At 38.3% G+C, this 19,725-nt stretch overlaps 1 pseudogene; it reads right to left on the bottom strand.

Annotated features, from left to right (window-relative positions):
- Positions 1–18,836: 18,836 nt before the first annotated feature.
- On the bottom strand, positions 18,837–19,307 carry LOC136169487 (protein S100-A11 pseudogene; annotated as a pseudogene).
- Positions 19,308–19,725: the final 418 nt, after the last annotated feature.

Below are 19,725 nucleotides of genomic sequence, written 5' to 3'. Positions count from 1 at the left end.
GGATTCTGAAAGAAGGAATTCTATGAACAAACCTAGCAACATAGATTTTATAACTTGGAAGACTGGACAAATTATTTGAAAGACATAAACTACCGAAAATCATTCATGCAGAAATAATCTGAATAGTTTATAACTCTTAAATAAATTGAATGAGTTATAAATAAGTCTCCAAAAAAGAAAAGGCCAATCACCATCGCAGATAGTTCACTGATTAATTCTGCCATACATTTAAGGAAAAGGATGATAGCAATCCTCCACAATATCTTTCAGAAAATAGAAGAGTAAGGAATATTTTTGAACTCATTCTATGAAGTCAGCATTACTCTAACCAAGGAAAGACATTGAAAAAAAAAAAAAAAACACAGAAAACTACAGACTAATATCTCTCATGAACATAGATGTGAAAACCCTCAACAAAATATTAGCAAATCAATTATAAAAAAATAACAAAGGAATTATATGCTTTAATAAGTGGGATTTTTTTTTTCTAAAAGTTTTCAAACAAAAAAAAAGAAGGAAACTTCTTTGCTTGATAAAGGGTATCTACAACAACCCTACAGCTATTATCATTATATTTAGCAATGAGCACATGGATCTATTCCCATTATGAGTGGCAAAAGGACAAGGTACTCTCACCATTCTTATTTGACACTGTATTGGAAGTCCTAACTAGTGCGATAAAGTAAGAAGACAAAAATGGAACTAAATATATACACAATTGAGAAGGGAGAAATGAAACTGTCTTTTTCTCACAGGTGACACCGTTACCTACATAGAAAATTCCAAAGAACTGACCAAAAAATTCTTGGAATTAAGCAAGGATAGCAAGTTTGCACGATACAAGGGGAATATATGTAAGTCATTTGCTCATCTATATAACAGTTATGAACAAATGGGATTTTAAATTTAAAAAAGAGTTCTACTTCAAAAAAGAGAAATACTTAGCTATAAATCTAATAAAACATATATCATCTAAGAGTGAAAACTAAAAGAAAACAATGAAAGAAATCAAAGATCTATATAAATGAAGAAATAGTACATGTTCATGGATTGGAACTCAATATTGTTATATGTCAAATCATGCCAAAATGATCTGTAGAAGCAATGAAATCTCAATCAGACTCCCAGAAAACTATGTTTATAGATACCTACAAACTAATACTAAAGTTAGTATATAAAAGCAAGATAAATAGAATTGCCAAAACATTGCTAAAGAACAAAAAGTTTGGAGGACTCATACTCCTTGATCTTAAGACAATTATAAAATTACAGTAATCAGACAGTGTGATATTGGCCAAAGAATATACAATGGTGCAGAATGGACATAGATCAATAGTGCAGAAGAGAGACACCAGAAGCAGATGCCCATGGGATTCACCAGCCAAGAACACTGGAGTGGGCATTCCCTTCTCCAGGGGATCTTCCCGATCCAGGGATGGAACCCATGTCTCCTGCATTGATAGATGGATTCTTTACCATCGAAGCCACTAGGGAAGCCCGAGAAGTAGACCCCACACAAGTATAATTATCTGATTCTTGGCATAGGATCAAAGGTAGTTCAACATAGGTAGTCTTCAAAAACTTGTTCTGAAGCAATTGGAAGTCCAACAAACAAACAAACAAACAAAATCTCACAAGAACAACAATAAAATGATACACACCTTGACATAAACCTTTCACTTTTCACAGTAACTAACTTCAAATGAATCACAAGTCTGTACATAAAAGTCAAAACTGTAAAATTTATAGATTGGCAACTGTGCCTTCAGATATTAACATTAAAGTCACAATTCATTAAAAAAAATTACTAAGTTGCAATTTGTTAAAATTTAAGAATTCTCTGAAAAATATACACTTAAAATCAAAAGATAAATCATAGATAAGAAGAAAATATTGGCAAAATGCATATCTGATAAAGAACTGGCTTCCAAAATATACAAAGAACTTTTAAAACCCAACAATAAGTGAGCAAACAATCCATTTAAAATGGACAAATGACCTGAAAACTACTTCAACGAAGAAAATAAATCTATGAAAAATAAGCACATTAAAAAAATGCTCCACATCAGTCATCACTAGGGAAGTGCAAATTAAAATAACAATTTGATATCACCTATTAAAATGCCTAAACATTTTTTACAAACTGACAATAGCAATTGCTAGTAAGTATGCAGAGAAGTCAGAGCCCTCAGTCATTGTTAGTGAGAATTCAAAATTGTTCAGCCACTTTGGAAGACGTTTTTCTAGTTTTTTTTTAACAAAGTTAAACACAGTCTTACCTATGATCCAGCCATCGTTCTCCTAGGCATCCACCTGAATCAAAACCATGTTCACACAAAATCCAGCGTGTAAATCATTATAGCTGTTTTATCTATAATAGCCAAAAAATGGAAGCAATCAAGATGTCCTTTAACAGGCAAATGGGTTAACAAACTATAGTATATCTATACAATTGAATTTTATTCAGTAACAAAAAGAAATGAACTACCAAGCCACAAGACATGGAGAAAGAATTATATTCTAGCTGATAATGTGTTCTTACAGAAGTATGGATCACCAATTCTAATACCACTATAGATGAATACTGAATTGAATGCAGGTGGTAATATCCAGGCTCCTTAGTGCCATAGAAATTTAGATAAGCAAAAGAAGAGGCAAGAATTATCCATGTGGTAATAAATTAGAACTGGAGACATGAGTATGAACTCATGCTTAGCTTCATGTAGATACACATGACTCTGTGTATAAATATTCATAGATACATCTGTATAAATAGTTTTATACACCTGGGTCTGTTACTATACATATTTCCTTCCTGTGTCAGCTGTGTCTTTAGAGATACATATATAATGTTAAATATATATATATGTGTATGTTTGTTACTATACATATATTTCCTTCCTATGTCAGCTAAGAGAGCTAGAAGCAGCAACACCCTAAAAACAGAAACATGTCTAGCAGTCAGCTTTTGGGCTGTAATATCATTCTTCAATAAAAGGAACCAGAGGTCTTTAAGAAACTGTTGCTTCTAGAATGTGCGGCAAAAATACACAAGATGAACTTGGAGCATCTTGTAGTGTCAATAAATGCTCAAAAATGTACACACACACACAGTCACCCGCACAAGCATGTGGATATGTCAAAGGAACACAAGAATCAAGTATAAGAGCTGCTAGGTCTAATTATGGGCTTCCCTAGTGGCTCAGATAGTGAAGAATCTGCCTGCAATGCAAGGTACCCGGGTTTGATCCATGGGCTGGGAAGATCCGCTGGAGAAGGAAATTGCAGGCCACTCCGGTGTTCTCGCCTGGAGAATCCCACGGACACAGGAGCCTGGCGGGCTGCAGCTCATAAGGTCGGACAGTCAGACACGACGGAAGCAACTTAGCACACATGCACACACAAACACACAGATCTAATGATGAAAAAAAAATGCGGCAAATTTCAATGGACAGATATTCTACAAAATACATCTCAAAACTTTCAATGTCATCAAAAGCAAGGGAAATCTGAGAAACCGTCACAGTCAAAGGGAGACTCGGAGACCTGATGACAAAATGTACGATATCCTGGATAGGATCCAGGATCATAGAAAGGACATGTAAAAACTAAGGAAATCTAAGTCAAGTATAGATTAGTTACAACACATCAATACTGGCTCATCAACTGTAACAAATGTGCCATTCTAATTTAAGGTGTTAATAATAGAGAAAACTGGTTGTGGAGTGTTATGGGAATTTTCTGTACAAATTCACAAGTTTTCTATAAATCTAAAACTGTTGTAAAATCAAGAGTATTTTAAAAGGTAAATAAACCATTAATACCATGTAATTTCCTAATTTTTTGTCTCCTTATCTTTTTCTGACCTATGATATAAGCAAACCTGGGACATCTATTTGAGACTATTAAGACCTCATATAAGCACTAACAATTCTGATACTCATAACAGTTCTCTGACATAATTAAAATAGCTATTATTGTTATTCTAACTGTATAGGCTAGGAAAATAAAATCAAGACATATATGCTTTTCTTACTGGTATTTGCAAGGAGTTATAAAGATAGATTTCTGACTTTATCCATTCTCACCTCAATTAGACCGTTCTGTTAAATACTTAGCCTCACACCAAATTACTGATATGTTCCTATACTTATCATCACTACCTTACACAGGCTCTGATTAATAACAGACTCAGTAAAGAATATGTACAATAATAAATGCTTCACATTTAGATTTAAAGAAACTTATCAGTGGAAAAAAATTCAGGGATCATCTTTCCAGCTCAAGTTCTTTCATTTTGAGGAAAATGAATGAAACTCAGAAAGGTGAATTAACACGCTCAAGTTCATTGTTCAGCTGGCTAGTATCTGTATGCATGCTCAGTCACTCAGTTGAGTCAGACTCTGCCACCCCATGGACTGCGGCCCACCAGACTCCTCTGTCCATGAAATTTTCCAGGCAAAAAATACTGGAGTTGGTTGCCATTTCCTACTTACGGGGATCTTCCCAACCCAGGGATCGAACTCACTTATCCTATGTCGCCTTCATTGGCAGCTAGATTCTTTACCACTGAGTCACCTGGGAAGCCCCAGTTAATATCTGCACCAGAGCTGAAATCCAGTTCTACCTGATCCTAGATCCTAATTACTGCAACAGTATGCTACTTAACAGACTGTGGTACTAGAACTTTTTTTTTCCCATCTATGGCAGAACACTTATGAAGCAAACTGCTGGAAGGATTGTAATGTTCCTAAAAGTTCAAGGAAACATCTAAGCAGATGTTCCCTAAAGAGCAAGAAAACAAAAATTAATATAAACCAAGAAAGAACAGCTGTAGACAAATACTCCAGGGCATTAGGTTGAGCCATATGAAGTGGCTGATTTTAAACCTTTTCATGTGTAAAAATATCAGTTTCATACAGTTTAAGAGTTCCTGAAAAGTGGATTAACAGATTAATATAATAAATAATTATAATAAAGGCCAAAGGTAAATCTGCCTATCATATTGGCATGCAAGTTAAATGGTACCAAAAATGTATTAAAAATAACATTTACTCATCCATTCATTTAGTAAATATTTACTGAACATTGTCTGAGTAAGGCATCGAGTTTCATGTTGATAGGATTTAAAAGGTATACAAGGTAAAATTGAGCTGGAAAAGAGAGTTAATCTAGTTTTAGGACTAAAACATGGACATCATATCATAAAACAATAGCTTCTCTTCATTAAACAAAATGTAAGAGGAGCTATATCATCTCCTTATGCAGATATCTCATTTTAATTTTCTAACAATCTTCAGGTTAGACAAATAGCATTTAATTTTCCAAGTAAGGAATCTGAAGCTTAGAAAAGTAAAAAGACTCAAGTAAATCACAGAGCTCACAAATGCAAGAGCCAGTATCTGAACTCAGGTCTACCTGCCTCCAAAACCTATGTTAATTCTAATAAATCACATTGATTTTGTCAAAAAGATGTAGAAGGGAGGCTGTTGACAAATGCTTTCACACTACTGACATGGATATAAATTAAAAACCTGTTGGTAATATTTACTCAATCTGCACATATTATATTCAGTGACCCGAAAGTGTACATTTTTCATAACCAACTTTACCATAGGTTTGTGTAACTTTTGTAAACCTTTTCAAAGAACCAATCTTTGACTTTGCTTATCCTCTTTAAGTTTTATTTTCTCGTTACATTAACTTCTATTTTTGTCTTTATTACTTTACTTTTGGGGGATTGGTCTGTTATGCTTTTATAAATGTCTTTAATTGAATGCTTGATTAAAATTTTCAGTTTTTCTTCTTGGGTTAATATAAACATCTATGGATAAAAATTTTCCTTAAAGTAATATTTTGATTGTATCCACAAGTACTATTGTTAATGTTCAGTTTTAAATATCTTCTAATTTTATTTGAGATTTCTTTTTGACTTTGGATTAATATAGTACTGTGTTTTTAAACCTCTACCTGTTTGGGGATTTTTACTTAAATTGTTACTTATTTTCAAGATAATTTCATCATGGTCAAAGAATACAGTCTAAATGGAAAATCTGATACTGGAGAAGTAAGAAATCCATGTCAGTGACCACATTTGGCTGACTAGCATCATGAGGAAAGAATGGCCATCTCAAAAACAAAACAAAAAAACAAAGAGGCATTAAGCTACAGAGATGCAACCTAAGTGTCCACAGACAGATGAATAGATAAAGAAAATGTGGCATATAGACTGATGTAGCTATATAGTGAATATTCAGTTCAGTTCAGTTCAGTCACTCAGTCGTGTCTGACTCTTTGCCACCCCATGAATCACAGCACACCAGGCCTCCCTGTCCATCACCAACCCCCGGAGTTTATTCAAACTCATGCCCATCGAGTCAGTGATGCCATCCACAGTCATCTCATCCTCTGTCGTCCCCTCCTCCTCCTGCCCTCAATCCCTCCCAGCATCAGGGTCTTTTCCAATGAGTCAACTCTTCACATGAGGTGGCCAAAATACTGGAGTTTCAGCTTCAGCATCAGTCCTTCCAATGAACACCCAGAACTGATCTCCTTTAGGATGGACTGGTTGGATCTCCTTGCAGTTCAAGGGACTCTCAAGAGTCTTCATCCTTAAACAATAAGGATATCCTGCCATTTGTGACAACATGAATGAACCTGGAGGACACTTTGCCAAGTGAAATAAGCCAACCACATAAACAAACATATATGATCTAATTTATACAGGAAATCTAAAGGATGTCCAACTCATAGAACCAGACAGTAGAGTGGTAGTTGCCAAGGGCTGAGGATAGGGAAAATAGGTAAGTGTTACTCACAGAGCATAAATTTTCAGTTATAAGATGAATAAGTTCTGGAGAGCTAATGTAGGGATTAGTGATTACTATTACAAATATTGTATACTTGAAATTTGCTCAGACAGTAGATCTTAAGTAGTCTTATCATACATACACACACACACGCACGTGAAGTTACTATGTGAGGTGATGGATATATTAATTAACTTGATTGTAGTAATCACTCTGATACAATGCATTACAATGTGTATACACATTAAATCACCATATTATGCACCTTTAAAAATTACATTGTATAGCAGAAACTGACATAGTAGTGTAAAGCAACTGTATTCTAATAAAAAATATGTTTTACAACTTAAATATAGAGAATTTTTGTCAATCATACCTCAATAAACCTGAAGCAAAACAAATATATAAACAAACAAACAAACAAGAATCCTCTGCTGGAAAACTGTTACAGAACTGCCTGAATTGTCTGCCCAGAAGACTATGGGAAGCATTTATCTATTGCCTGTACCCACCATGGTCAAGGGTAGCCCCAACAGCAGTGCCCCCACACTTTCAATTTGCATGTGCACGGATGCAAAAGAGACTCCAGGCTGTCAGAGGAGCAAGTGAAAGACACAGGTTTAGGCCTGAGCCAAGGTACTTGCCCATTTCACCTGCAAAAGTCTGGTCAATAAAACCTCAAGATAAAAAAAAAAAAACAACCTCAAGATACCAGGGTAAGAGGTGTGGCTGAGAGGATGCTGAAGTGCCACAGCACAGACGCCTAACGTGCTCCAAATATTAATTAAATTTCACTCCACTTTCCTTGGTCTTCTTTGGGATTATGATTTCCATGCTTCCTTAGGAGGAAAAAGACTGGTTAGGCCAAAGGGTTCAGATTCCTAGGTCCTCTGGCTAGTTACCTCTTAGAAATCCAGCTGGAACCATGTCACCTCCCATTTTAAGCCATTTAGCGGCTTTCCATTAATCTTAGAATAAAGACCAGAGCCATTTAGAGCCTTCCTATCTTGGCCAAGCCTCATTTTGTGCCAGTCTTCCCTTCTCTCTGTGTTATAGTAACACTGGTTTTCCTTCTCATCAAGAGCCATACTTCTTTCTCCTCAAGGCCTTGATACACACTGTTTTGCCTTCCCCTTTGCCAGGTTAACCTCATTCATCTTTCAAATCTTATCTCAAACATCCAAGAATTCATTTCCGTTTTTTCAGATGTTCCTAGGTCCTCCTATTGTTGCATGCATTCAACACAATTTAACACTATGAAGTTTAGGTCCATGCTTATGTGACCCATGGCTATCTCATTCATTAAACTGTACACCCAGGAAAGGAAGTGGGTTTATAATTCATCATAATATTGCAAGTGCCTGGAACTAACTTTTAGGCACATCAAAGAAATAGAAATATTCATAGAATCAAAATTTTTTCAGAAAATCAAAGTCCTTCCCATGCTTACTGGGTATAATCTAAAGCCCTCGACCCTTATCATTCAGTAGTCCTTTCTAGGAAATTTCATGTATTTAGACTGCTTTCATTTTGGATCCCTATAACACACTATTAATTATTTCCTACCTTTAAACCTTTCTGTGTTTCCTCCATAGTTGGAATGCCCTTCTAAGGTCTACCCATCATGATTCTTGCATAATTTGTGACCAGGTCCATGTTCGTCCCAACAGACTCACATTAGAAATCTTCCCAAAGACCTGCTGACATCACTTTTCTCTCTTCTGTTTTTTGCTGCACCTCTGGATCATCAGTTCTTGTGTTTAGTGAGCACATTTTAGTTTAGGACCTACACCAGAGGTCTACAGTCCTCAGTCTGCAGACTGGAGCAAGTCCACTTTATCTTTTCTTGAACCCAGAAAAACCATTCTATTGACAAATGCCAATAATAAAAATTGGCAGAAATACCTAACATAGAAAAATGAAGGTTAAATCAAACATGATTTACTTATTTAAACTGTATAAAATAAAATCAGCATAGCAGAAAATTAGCCAGAGTCTCCAACACACAAAAACATACGCAGACCCCAAAGCCTCAGTTGCAGACAACATCTGTATGAGCAAGAATCACATTAGAACACTTGAAAGCATAGCAGTCACCTTTACACATAAACTAATCTGCATATGGACCCAAGACAACCTCATCTTGGTCTGCAGCACCCATCAGTCACAAAGCTTTGCAATTCACAACATAAACTTGGGTTATACAATAAAGAGCCAAGCTCTCAAGTATCAAGCTCATACCCTCCAGGCTAAATCAAGACTGATCTGATAACATTCCAGAAGTCAGTGCTGCAGAAAAAGGAATCAGTTTGGCAGACGTCTTTGGGGGAATGAAAACAATTTCTACTCATTCTGTATGTCCATATATATATATTACTTTGCGGGGGGCGGGGTTATTATTGTCCTTTTAGTTTCTAACACCTAGAAGTAAGAGACAGCATACAAAAATTTAGATTTTCTGTTTCTCTTAACAATTCTGAAGGCAGCAGTGACTGGATAAGCTTCCCTGAAGGATACAAAGTAGCAATAGTCCTTTTTAAAAGAAAAAAAATGCATTCTCTGATTAATCTTATTTCCCACCATCTGCTACGACTTTTCCATGAACAGCTGCATTAATTTCTATTACCTATAGGCAATACAAATGTTTTAAAAAAAAAAAATTCTGATCTAGACTGTAAGCTCTCTGTAGGCAGGGGCCTTGCCTCACTGAGTTCAACTTTTCCCATGTCATTTAACACATAGTATTACCTATAAGCACTGGAAAAAGTAGACTCGAGGTAAAAGCAGTGGACCAAGTTCAAATCCCCTTGGCAGTTTTAAGGTCAGGGCACAGGTTCTTTATTTGTCAAGTAGAAACATCTGTAACACCCATTTGATAGGGATACGGTGAATTAGATAACATTATGCAAAGAATCAGAAATAGAGTAGGCGCTCAGTAGATGCTCATTTATCATTTTTATTTTTACTTGATTGATCGTGGAAAACATGCAAAGAAAAGTGAAGATTAGATCATCAGGCCAGTAAGAAACACATTAAACAGATGGCAAGGCAACAAGGAGATGCGGTGCAAGAGAGCAATTTGAAGAAGTGAGGCATGGTGAGTTTAATCAGTATGGAAATGCAAGTACAAAAGGGCCTGGACAATGCTGAATACATTTTCTTCTCCAATAATGAGGGCACAGCCACCCCAGCAGGCTATGCAGATTTCCCAGTTTATTATGCCAGGGTTGATCTTGCCCTGTGCTATCCTGTAATTTACGCGGCAAATGGAAGTGGAGTCTGAGACAGGGACACAGAGACTGCTAAGGCTGAAGCACTCTTATAGGGAGGCTGACCCACCTGCAACATAAAGTATTAGTAACAGACTTACACCCTTCATTCTGTTCCCAGGAGGAGAATTAGTGAAAACATAACAACTATATTTCTTTAGTTATTATCACTCTATGCCCCACTTATGCTAAATTATACTGAGCACTTGCTATGAGTTAGCCTTTATGCTAAATGCTTTACATATTTTGCTACAAATAATTCTCAATATGACTCTATAGAATAAGTTGGAATGTATACTATTATTAGACTCCATCTATAAATAAGGAATTTGTTTCATGGAAATTAACAAAAATTCTCCTATGGCTGGTAAGTGTTAGAGCCATGACTTGAACCAACATCTGTCTGATTTTAGATCCCTTGCTCTTGAATTATCACAAAAAAAAAAAAAAAAGGGAAAGAAAGAAAAAAGAAAATAAATCCTTCACTGCCTGGGAGAAAGATCCAGGGCACCCAAAGGCTAATTCTAGCTATCTATGAGTCATTTAATTTAAATTTACTAATTTTCAAGACTAGATATTTATCATGTATACATAATTTTTTCAACTTTTTAATAAATTTATTTATTTTAATTGGAGGATAATTACTTTACATTGTGATGGTTTTTGCCATACATCAACAAGAATCAGCCATAGGTAAAACATGTGTCCGTCCTCAACCTGAACCCCTCTCCCCCCCCCTCCCTCCCCACCCTATCCCTCGAGGTTGTCCCAGAGTACTGGCTTTGGGTGCTCTGCTTCATGCATCACACACACACAAAACGTTGCAATCATTGATAGCATTGATGCCATGCCATCATTACTGCTCACTTATTAGTCACTAAATTGGTTTGTGATTTTCTAACAGAGAAAAAGCATGACTATAAGGAAATGGCTATATAACTATATTGTCTTCCATCAGTGTTAATGGATATGTTGGTTTTGGTATCTTTTCTGTACCCTTTCCCCTAAAAATACTGGTAAAAAATCAGTTAACCTAAGGCCATCTGAAATAAAAATCCAGTGCTTTTGCCCATCTCTGCAACACTACCACCAATGTTCCGCCAACTATAACATCAACAGTAAGAGAGACTATACCTCCTTCTAAGGCTAGCTAGCCCTGGGAAGCTCCGACTTCTACAAAGTGTTTTATAAATTTGAGACAGAATTTTTTCCCCACATACTAACCTTTATTCTCTTTTCTAGGGTCTCACAAATCAACTTTCACTGTACTGAGATAGAAGAAAAAGAAAATAAGTAAGCAGAATAAACAAAATGGAAAAGGAAAACATGTGGGTGCAGAAACTAGAACAATCCATCCAAAATTACTATCTTTGGCAAATCAACCAAGAGTATGGCATTAACATATCACTGGCCTTCTGCAGATATTCTGTAGGAACACGCAAATAGTTATTTGGATAACCACTTTGAATTGTTCAATTTTGAAGACTTATTTAGCCTATCAAAACCATGTTTACAATTCAACTGCATTCCCTGACTTTTGCAATTTGTACCAAGTACTAATACCAATGCCTTCAATATATCATTATTCCTTTCCTTTCCTGAGTCAATCTTGTATTAAACTCAGCAGTAGACATTAATTCAGTTATTATCAAATATTTTTTGAGCACTGATAAATGCCAGGTACTATGATGAGGGTCAACAATGAAGCAGTTAAAAAAAATAAAATTATTATATTGGAGTATACATTCTAGAGGGCCAGACTAAAATTAATAATACATATTTGATAGGTACAACAAAGAAAAATAAAGTATGAAAAGAGATTGAGAATGAATGAAATGGGAATGCCATTTTATTGTGGTTTAAACAGGAACTTCCCTTTGATGAGAAAATATTTGGGCAAAGACTTGCAGAAAGTAAGAGAGGAAAGTTATGTGTATCTCCAGGCAGATGTATGAAAGATGAAGTGAGTACTCAACTAAGAGAAATAAGGAGTCAGTGACAAAGAAAGTGGTGACAGATACCTGAGTCAGGATAGGAAGAAGTGGGGACAAATCACAATGTCGTTCAGTTGCTCAGTCATGTCTGACTCTCTGCAACCCCATGAGCTGCACCACAACAGGCTTCCCTGTCCTTCATTATCTCCCGGAGTTTGCTCAAATTTGTGTTCATTGAGTCGGTGATGCCATCCAACTACCTTATCCTCTGTCGTCCCCTTCTCCTACCCTCAATCTTTCCCAGTATCAGGGTCTTTTCCAATGAGTCAGTTCTTTGCATCAGGTGGCCAAAGTATTGGAGCTTTAGCTTCAGCATCAGTCCATCCAATGAATATTCAGGGTTGATTTCCTTTAGGATTGACTGGTTTGATTTCCTTGCTAATTGAGGAAGAATTTTTTATTTTATTCTGGGAAGCCATGAGAAGTTTTTGATGAACCACTCTGGCTGCTGGACAGAATTAATTTAAAAGAGAAAGAAAATAGGGTTTCAGTTGAGGTGGTACTCAGTTCAGTTCAGTTCAGTTCAATCAGTCACGTCCCACTCTTTGCAACCGCGTGAACTGTAGCACACTGGGCCGCCCTGTACATCACTCCCAGAGTTTACCGAAACTCATGTCCATTGAGTCAGCAATGCCATCCAACCATCTCATCCTCTGTCATCACCTTCTCCTCCTGCTTTCAATCTTTCCCAGCATCAGAGTCTTTTCAAATGAGTCAGCTCTTTGCATTAGGAGGCCAAAGTATTGGAATTTCAGCTTCAGCATCAGTCCTTCCAATGAACACCCAGGACTGATCTCCTTTAGGATGGACTGGTTGAATTTCCTTGCAGTCCAAGGGACTCTCAAGAGTCTTCTACAACACCACAGTTCAAAGCATCAATTCTTCAACACTCAGCGTTCTTTATAGTCCAACTCTCACATCCATACATGACTAGTGAAAAAAACCATAGCTTTGACGAGATGGACCTTTGTTGGCAAAGAAATGTCTCTGCTTTTTAATATGCTGTCTAGGTTGGTCATAACTTTCCAAGGAGTAAGCGTCTTTTAATTTCATGGCTGCAGTCACCATCTGCAGCGACTTTGAAGCCCAAAAATATGAAGTCTGCCACTGCTTCCACTGCTTCCCCATCTATTTCCCATGAAGTGATGGGGCCAGATGCCATGATCTTAGTTTTCTGAATGTTGAGCTTTAAGCCAACATTATCACCCTCCTCTTTCACTTTCGTCAAGAGGCTTTTTAGTTCTTCTTCACTTTCTGCCATAAGGATGGTGTCATTTCCATATCTGAGGTTATTGATATTTTTCCTGGATATCTTGATTCCAGTGTGTGCTTCATCCAGTCTAGCGTTTCTCATGATGTACTCTGCATATAAGTTAATAAGCAGGATGACAATGTACAGCCTTGACATATTCCTTTCCCAATTTGGAACCAGTCTGTTGTTCCATGTCCAGTTCTAATTGTTGCTTCCTGACCTGCATACAGATTTCTCAGGAGGCAGGTCAGGTGGTCTGATATTCCCATCTCTTTCAGAATTTTCCACAGTTTGTCATCCACACAGTCAAAGGCTTTGGCGTAGTCAATAAAGCAGAAATAAACGTGTTTCTGGAACTCTCTTGCTTTTTTGATGAGCCAGCGGATGTTGGCAATTTGATCTCTGGTTCCTCTGCCTTTCCCAAAACCAGCTTGAACATGTGGAAGTTCATGGTTCACGTATTGCTGAAGCCTGACTTGGAGAATTTTGAGCATTACTTTACTAGCGTGTGAGATGAGTGCAATTGTGTGGTAATTTGAGCATTCTTTGGGATTGCCTTTCTTCAGGACTGGAATGAAAACTGACCTTTACCAGTCCTGTGGCCACCACTGAGTTTTCCAAATTTGCTGGCATATAGAGTGCAGCACTTTCACAGCACCATCTTTTAGGATTTGAAATAGCTCAACTGGAATTCCATCACGTCCACTAGCTTTGTTTGTAGTGATGCTTCCTAAGGCTCAATTGACTTCACATTCCAGGATGTCTGACTCTAGGTGAGTGATCACACCACCGTGATTATCTTGGCCATAATGATCTTTTTTGTTCAGTTCTTCCATGTTTTTCAAGTTATCAAAAAATTTGTAGTGACTTTGGAATGAGAGGAACATAGGAGGTGGTAGAAAATGATCAGATTTGGGTTACGTGTTTTCAATTAAAATCAAGAGAATTTGCTGATGGGTTAGATAGATTTGTTCTCCAGGGCTGCCACAACAAATAACCACACAGTGGGTGGCTTAAATAACAGACATTTATTTCTCATAGTTCTGGAGGCTGGAAGTCCAAGATTAAGGTGTCAGCAGGATTCATTTCTTCTGAGGCCTCTCTTCTTGGCTTGTAGATGGCTATCTTCTCTGTGTCTTCATAGTCTTTCCTCTGCGTGTGCTGCTGCTGCTAAGTCACTTCAGTCATGTCCGACTCTGTGCGACCCCATTAACGGCAGCCCACCGGGCTCCCCTGTCCATGGGATTTTCCAGGCAAGAACACTGGAGTGGGTTGCCATTGCCTTCTCCACCTCTGTATGTGACTGTGTCCAAATCTCCCATTCTTGTAAGGATCCCAATCATGTTGAATTAGAACCCATCCACATGGCCTCTTTTTACCTTAATTGCCTGTTTAAAGAAGGCTCTGTCCCCAAATATAGTCACATTTCAAGGCACCAATGGATTAGGGCTTCAAAAGATGAATTTTGCAAGGACATAATTCAGCCTGTAACAGATATAGATCAGAGAAAAAGAGGATGCCAGAATGACCTTACATTTTTTTTTTCAACTCTTAGCACTAAGATTAAAGTTATAATTTACTGATAAAAGGACACAAGGTGAAGAGCAGGTTTGAAGGTAAACTCCATCCAGGTGGCATGTTGAATAAGCAGTTGGATATGAAAGGAGAATCTAAGGAAAGGTCAAGGATAAAGACATGCTGGGATGCTTTTCAGTGAACAAACAGTATTTAAAAGCATGGGATGGTTGAAATTGCCTAGAGAATACATTTGGTTAGAGAATAAAATAAACATGCAGATGGAGACCTATGCTGTTGCAATATAAAAAAAACCCAATAAAAACTGTTCTAAAATAATATAGGAGACAGAGGAGGAATGACCACTGAGATAGAAGGAGGACCTGAAAGTGTGCCCAAGAAGTACAGTGAACAAAACATTTCAAGGAGGAGGGAAGGATCAAATGCATCAAGGTATGAAAATAAGACAGTAACATAAGGTCTGAGAGTAAATCACTGGCTTCTTCCACCCAAAGGTTATGAATGAGTTTGGCAAAAGCAATACTAGTGACATGATAGAGATGAAATCTTAATTCCCCACATAACATAGCTGGTTTCTGCAATTACTTCTTCTACTTCACTCCTGGTGTCCAGAGTACGTAGGGGTGACAACAATCACCTGCATGTCTACATGGACCGAGTTATCGTCTGACTTCATTGTGATAGGGCACTTCATTCGACCAAGGACCTGGTAGTTCACCTACCTCTTGCCACTTTATTCTTGCCATGAAATGAAGTCAGCTGCTGCTTGGTTCCAAGTGGTGACAGTGGTAAAGAGCTTGTCTGTCAATGCAACAGATGTAAGAGACATGGGTCCAATCCCTGTGTGGGGAAGATCCCCTGGAGGAGGGCATAGCAATCCACTTCAGTATTCTTACTTGGAGAATTCCCTGGACAGAGGAGCCTGGACAGCTACAGTCCATGGGGTCCCACAGACTCGGACATGACTGAGTGACTTAGAATGGAGGACGCTGCTTGGGGTTCTGCTCCAAATCATAAGAGCCACAATTTATCCTCCCACTTGGAGCAAGCATCCCAGCTGTTTACCTAGAAATACCTGTTCCCATTGTTAACACTCTCTACCAGCGAGTGGGTATCAGTGAGCTGATATGATACTTCTGGAGAATTAGCTCAAAGTCACGCATCCAGAAAACAACTCTAGATATAACAGAAGTTTACATATCTAGGAGGATGAGACATTTCCAACTGAATAGTCTCCTAAAAGAGATATTTGCACTGTGTGGTATATGAAAATAGTTAGATGGATTTGGTGGGGTGGTGACATGTACATATGACCCAGTGGCTCAGTGGCCTGCAATGCAGGAGCCGCAGGAGACTTGGGTTCAATCCCTGGGTCAGGAAGATCCCCTGGAGTAGGAAATGGCTACCCATTCCAGTATTCTTGCCTGGAGAATCCCACGGACACAGGAGCCTGGCGGGCTATGGTCCCCAGGGTCACAAAGAGTCACACACGACTGAAGCAACTTAGCACACACACACTCATTTATGAAAATAGAACCACCAGGCTGTGAATAACCCATCGGTGACGGCACGGGGGTTAACAATTACATGGGTATGGTGATGGGAGGACATGTACACACGACTGTATTTAAAATCGATAACCAAGGAGGACCTACCATACAGCACAGGGAACTCAACTCAATAGTCTACAACAGCTTAAACAGGAAAAGAATTTGAAAAGGAATGGATACTTACATGAGTATAACTGAATCAGCTTGTTGTACGCCTGCAACTAATATGTTGTTGTTAATCAAATATACTCCAATATAAAATAAAAATTTTTGAAAAGAGATCATAGCAGTGATTTCACACTAACACACTGGTGGCTGGCAATTGTTAGTCATTTTATGTTTTGTCCAGTAAACTCTATTTTAGAAAATAAATTGCAATGATTTGTTAGATACAATATAATTATATATAAATGATAGGAATTTTGAACAAGTTAGGCCTACAGAATGCATTCAGAGGGAAAAAAGTGTTATCCTTTTCTTCCCCATTTCCCATTCATACATACAGGCCTATGTCGTAACTGCTCCACGGATGCTGTTTCTAAATCATAAAGCAGTCATCACTTAGCAGTTCCTCATCCAAAGGTGTAGGAATGAAATAAATAAAATCTAGGCTTCATTTGGAGTTAAAATGTCTGCCCATTCCCAGCCTAGACCTGCTTTAAAGGTTTGTTTTTGGTTTATTTTCTACTTCTCTGCTTCTATTCATCTTCTTCTCCTATTGACCAGGTTGCTTCTGAAGACAGGGGATGTGCAAGAGGTTTGGAGGCAGGTCTGGAGTAAAGACATTTGATTGGCATGCCATATGCTCATATCAGGGCTCTCTGGACTTAAGAGATTTTCAAATTGATCATTCTCTTGGGGTGCTTTCATGGATTCTGTGGATAAGCCCCCTCAATCAAGTGTTGCAATTTTCCTACATTCCCTAATATGGATAATACACCTCCTTTCAACCTCTGGTTTTATGTGGAAATTTTCACATATAATCTCTTTTATTGATTCTTGGTGTTTCAGCATCTCTCCAGGCACCCTGCCTGGACAATATCCCTTTAATATGGTCTCAGGCGTTCCCTCTCCCTCTGACTTTCCCTCTCCTTCTTTCTCCCATCTTTTCTCTCTTCCATCCTTTCTGCCTCTCTTTCTCTCCATCCTTCCCTCCATCCCTCCTCCCCCCATTGACAACACATACACACAGACTTCTGATCCTCAGGAACCTCATCATTGCTAAGAGAACAGCACAAGTACTTCTAAAATGCAGCCACCACTTTGTCAGACAGGCCACTGCCTTCACTTTTAGACCTCCTGGCCTAGGTCCAGTACCAGACTCTGCAACTTGACAGACTCCAGGCGCAAGCAATCAAGTTCTCAAGTGGCCTTCTGGAGCCCTTGGAGTTTCATTTGGCATAAAGAGAGGGGAGAATTTTCAACTCCACTGCACCATGAGTCCACAGGACTACCAAACACCACTCTTGAACAAGCTGCAGCTCGAATTCCCAACCACTCTCTTCGTCTCTCCAACATCTTTCAGATAACTGAGGTCACTAGTGAACAAAAAGTGGAAAAAAAACAGTTCTTGATCACCTACTTTGTAAGTTCCATTCAGGTAGATTTGCACCTCAGTTTGAAATGTGGGATTATTTGCCATCTATTTCATTTATTTTCTTGAGGTTTTAGCTAATAATGACCAATGAACTTTAATATCTTGCTACACTAGCATTTGATTATACTGCATAATCAAAGCATTCTGTTGGGGAATTGATATTAAGAATATTAGGGGCTTCCCTGGTGGCTCAGATGGTAAACAGTCTGCCTGCAATGCTGGAAGCCAGGGTTCAATCCCTGAGTCAGGAAGATCCCCTGGAGAAGGAAATGGCAACCCACTATGGTGTTCTTGCCTGGAAGATCATGGTGGGCTGCAGTCCATGAGGTCACAATAAAGCTCATTTTAAAATGTTCAGTCTAAATGGATCATGTCATTGACAGTTTATGTAAAGAAACTTCTACTGGACTTTAAAATGTGGCCTACTTATACAATGAAATACTAGACAGCAAATAGAAAATAAACAAACTGGTGATACACACAACATGGATGGGTCTCAAAAGCTCTACACTGAGCAAAGAAAGTCAGACATAAAACAGTACCTATTGATGATTCTATTTACATGAAACTCTAGAAACAAATCTAAACCTTTAGAGATGGAAAGCACATGATTGGTGGTTTAGATGGTGTGAGGGAGACTCAGGACACAAGAATTTGGGGGGAGACAGAAATGCTTCTGGTGAATACATGCATATAGGAGTATACAAAACTCATCAAAAGGTACACTTTAAATAACAAGCTAAAATTTTTTAAATATATACATATACAGGTGTGTATATATTTAAAAACTTTTAAACTGTCATCTTGTGTGTGTGTGTGTTTTAAAAAAAATATTGTTTTATTACTAACAGGAGTGGCCTGCCTGGGTAGGTGGGTGTGCTGGGCTCAGGGTATGTGGGGGCTGTGAAGAGCAGATAGCTGAGAGGCTGGAAGGAAAGGGAGTGGGTCTGGAGGCCAGGCCCACAGGTTCCTCCAGTTTACTTCGGGCCAGAGGCGGACTTAATAAAGGATTCATGGCAAGCAATGGCCAGACCACCAATAAGATTAAGAAATTCTTGGAAATCTAGCTGCCCATCAGAGTTGAGGTCCAATCTCTTCATCATGCGGTCAAGGACACCAGGGTCCTTCTGGTTCTTTGTGAAGGCACCGAGCTCTGTATTCATGAAGATTAGGAACTCGGCCTTGGAGAGTTTGCTGTTGTTATCATCCCTTCCAGCATGCTTTTGGAAAACAGCAATCAGAGATTCGATGCATCGTTCAGTCTCCGTAGGGCTGGATAATTTTGCCATGTCAGAGAGGAGCGAGGTGCGCGAATGCTTAAACTGTCATTTAAAGTGAACCTAATTTACATATATACATGGGCTTCCCTGGTGACTCAGATGATGAAGAATCTACCTGCAATGAGGGTGACCTGGGTTTGATCCCTGGGTTGGGAATGCCCCCTGGAGGAGGGCATGGCAACCCACTCCAGTATTCTTGCCAGGAGAACCCCCATGGACAGAGGAGCCTGGTGGGATACAGTCCATGGGGTCGCAGAGTTGGACACGACTGAAAGACTAATAACACATATATACATACATGTATATATAGGCATGTGTATATATACATACAGAGACTAATAACACATATACACATATATGTGCATTTGTATATGTACACACATACATATATATATATTCCTAAATTACATATGGGAGCTAAACACCTGGACTGCATCA

Source organism: Muntiacus reevesi, chromosome 5 (assembly GCF_963930625.1).
Source record: "Muntiacus reevesi chromosome 5, mMunRee1.1, whole genome shotgun sequence".
Classification (NCBI taxonomy): domain Eukaryota; kingdom Metazoa; phylum Chordata; class Mammalia; order Artiodactyla; family Cervidae; genus Muntiacus; species Muntiacus reevesi.
The sequence above is the reverse complement of the archived record's forward strand: the minus strand, read 5'-3'. Positions and strand labels throughout refer to the sequence as shown.